The following is a 3772-nucleotide window of genomic DNA, read 5'->3' on the forward strand; positions in this document are numbered from 1 at the left end:
CTGGGCTCACAGACTCAAACTACGTGCTTGACCATTCCGGAGACTGATGAGGAGAAGCGCTTTCACACAGACAGCAATAAATTGTTGTCGTTGAAGTTCGCTGCCGTGCCAATTCAGTCAAAGAAACGGCTGTCGATAGAACTTTCAATGCTAAATTATGTACAACATTCGCGACGTCGCACACACGTGTCCATTATCTTACAGACAAAAATAATAAACACACTGGAACTGTTTTACTCATCAACAAATGCCAAATGGGTCCATTCAATTCTAATATAATGAGCACATTCAAAACCATCGTACAATACATCTGTGGCTATTTGACACCCTCCGCACATCCATCTCCACCCGTCTTCAAACCCAATAACTCCCAAATCCTCCAACATGTGTAAAACAACGTGCATTTGGAACGTGTTGCTTCTTTGTCTCTCCACCGAAGCCCCCTTAAAACAGATCAATGATTCTCCGATTGTGTTTGAGGCGAAACATAAAACTATTTGGGTGGAGTGAGTGGGATGGGGTCATGAGGATCCGGGTACAATGGCCGAGCAGCTGAGTGATTTCTCTCCAGGGTGGCCTTTGCTCTGTCTGAGCTGTCCGCATATGGATCAAAGACATTGTCCTGGCCCACTCCCGTGCTGTCAAAATGCATACATTTTCTTTCAGAAGGCACTTTACCTTCCATTTCGGATATTGTTCCAAGTACCTGAATTAAACTGGTTGAAGGAGAGGTAAGTGAGAGTAGGTATCAAATACTCAGGACAATAAAATAGACAGTCGGCTGAGGAAACAGAATGCAACATTTGGAAGTTTGCCGACAAATCAACACTGGTTGCGACTGTGAAATGTGACGAGGATTTTTGTGAGGATGTGTTGTGAGGATCCAAGGAAGATTTTGGACAAGCTAACCGAGAGACATTTGGAATTCTGTCTGAGTTTGCGGTGAAGCGCGTTAAGAATATGTAGAACTGAACACAGCAGATCCCGTATCACAGAAAATACTTGTGAAGGATTCATTTTGCCCGTAAAACCAGGCCCAATAACGACAGACGACTCGGCACACCCAAAAATAACAGCAAAGTACGAGTCCTATTCACACAGACCCAGAGGGACCCCATCCAGTCCTGACCGGGAAAGACCGAATCAAACGTTGCAGTGTTCATTCTGGAATGTTGGCGGATTAAAGAGAAAAAATGTCAACATTTTAATATTGCCGCCCTGAAACTGTATTCATGTAATATCAATATCTTCGAGAGTAACACAAACCTGGAATGATTTGTGAATGTGCATCCATATCGATACGCCGGAGAAGACTGTTCAACACTGAATTGCACCATTTGCCCAGTTGTTAGGAAAATCCATGTGGAAAAATCTTCGTGGAAGGTAGTTTCTCGCCACGACAGTTTCTTGGGCGAGAATGGCACCGAAAGTACAATGAAATAAAATGTTTTTCATGCAGCACATAACTGGGTCGCAGTGACTTCGCCAGCAGGGAAGGAGAATCAAATCCAGTGTTCAGCTGGGAGCTGCATCAGTCTCTGGAATGAAAAAAGTAAAATGAATCACGTTGCCGGAAGCTGAAGTGCGTCTGATTGAGGGGGACTCGCTGGCTGGGTCTTACAATGAGACAGTGGACCCTCGATTGGCAAAATGGATCCTTCCTTGCTGCAGCCATTCTGAGATTTTTGTGCTTTTGTGTGGAAGGTAATTCCTGTGAAGAAAAGAAAATCAGTTCAGGTCAAGGAAGTTGATCCATCAGAACAACTCGTGCAATTAAGCCCTGTTTATTTCCTTATCCTGAAGAATAGCGCGTAACCCAAGTCACTGCTGTTGTCCGTGAGGAAAATCCGGTCGCGAACCTTTCTTCAGAGCAGTATATCAGCGGTGGTTCAAGAAAGAGAAAATGCACCTTCGAGGGTAACAATACTGGAACGTTATGGATCACAAAGTGTCCGGCACCGGTACAATTCAACGTGGAACTTTAAAAAACACAGTAATGTCATTGATTAATTGACCACTTGATACGTCTCAACGTGATTATGACTGGGATCAGCCTCATTATGAAATCAGTCCCTGCCCCGAGATATTAAAGCATCCTCAATTTCTGTTGAATTGGAGGCAATTTTCTGTATCAATTCCCCTGATCCACAATTTGACAACTGTCCCAAATGTTCTGTTTCTATCGAATGTGTGCTGATTGTTCACCTTCTTGTGCCAGACAAATCCAGGATGTTCGTGTATCACATGACGGCAATGACACTTTTAAATCAGAAGACCTGCTCTCCATCAAACTGCACGGTTGCCATCCACAGAGAAATCACAGACCAAACCATACAAAACCAGGAGGAAGTCGACTGAACTTAACAACGTGTAGCTTCCAATGAGCTTGAACGGACTGACCAAAACCTCTGTGGGATGTGTGGAGATTTGCTTCATGAATTTTTTTCCCAAAGCACACGCCATTTTCATTCACAAACAAATCACTGCTGAAATGCACGCTCATCACTAAGTGAAACAACGCGTATTTCCAGTTATTAAATTCTCCAAACTCTTGCCGGAACAAACTGACAGAACAATGCGACGACATCACAAGTGATACGGGGACGTGCAGATGTGCTGACGTCCAGAACTGTGGAACAGGGCCGCGGGCACAAACAGTGGACTTGTGTGAGCTGCGGTAATGACTTTTCCCAGTGTTTCTTTCACTCACTCAGTTGCAGAGAATTGCACACTGCAAACTGACAGCTGAAAAAAGAACGTCCAAATCAATGCATATTTCCGTCAGAAAGAGACCTACAACTGGAAACAATCTGATCACCTCCCTTGGCGTTGATATCGTCCCGCATGTCTACAATACACAAGCTAAGATTACGATGGCTACTCTTCATCAGAGAATGAAACAGGGCTCGACACCATCCAGGCGATGCATTGCATATTCATCCGGGCTACGCACACAACACCTCCAGAGCCCATGGCCTTAACCGATCGGAAGAAAAAGAACAACAGGTGTATTGGGAAAACGACCACATGCTATTTCCCCTCCATGTCGTTTATCAACCTTATGGGAAATAATCTGTACTACAATGCTTCAAGTGATATGATGGTAGACATTCGATCTGGTAATCTCTGTCGGACCACAGAGCACCCCTTTCCTCAGTTAACGTTCACTGACATGTATGTCCCGACATATCCAACAACGAGACACAGATTACACACAGAGAGCACCGGAGCTCAAGATTGAACCTGCATCCCTGGGGCTGTGAGGCAACAGCTACACTCACTAAAATTCGAAGCATACAGCAAGGTTATTTTATTTCAAAGGCAAACGACCGTGGCAGGACTCGAACCTGCAGTCTTCTGATCATTCCAACAGTTGTTACAGGAATCAGACGCCTTCTCCATTAGGCCACACGGTCGCTGGCACCACGTGAGTGAATACAGTCCTCACCACTTCCAGACACAACGTCTTTCTACCGTCGGCCAGTTTTCTGATATCTAAAACATGGAACTCCGTCCCTCACAGCATGTGGGAGCATCATCACCAGAATTATGGCAGCGTTCCATGAAGACCAGCACCTTCCCATTGACAGTCACTAATGGACAATGAATGCAGGCCTTACAAAGTGAATGAAGTGAACGCATGAAAATCTTGGAAAGTGATGCACACAGACTATCGGGTAAGGGAACCTTAAGTGTCGCAAGATATGTTGATCTTAATCAAGAAGAATACAAAAGAAGCGTATGTAAAATTTCGGAAGCTAAATTCAAAGGA

The 3772-nt window shown here is 44.5% G+C and overlaps 1 non-coding gene across 1 annotated transcript; it reads right to left on the reverse strand.

The window, feature by feature from the left end:
- Positions 1–3326: 3326 nt before the first annotated feature.
- On the reverse strand, positions 3327–3416 carry trnar-ccu (transfer RNA arginine (anticodon CCU)). The gene is given in 2 exon segments: positions 3327–3362; positions 3380–3416. It is a non-coding gene; the product is annotated as a tRNA-Arg (tRNA).
- Between the last annotated feature and the right edge of the window lie 356 nt (positions 3417–3772).

This window comes from Pristis pectinata, chromosome 20 (genome assembly GCF_009764475.1).
Source record: "Pristis pectinata isolate sPriPec2 chromosome 20, sPriPec2.1.pri, whole genome shotgun sequence".
Classification (NCBI taxonomy): Eukaryota; Metazoa; Chordata; class Chondrichthyes; order Rhinopristiformes; family Pristidae; genus Pristis; species Pristis pectinata.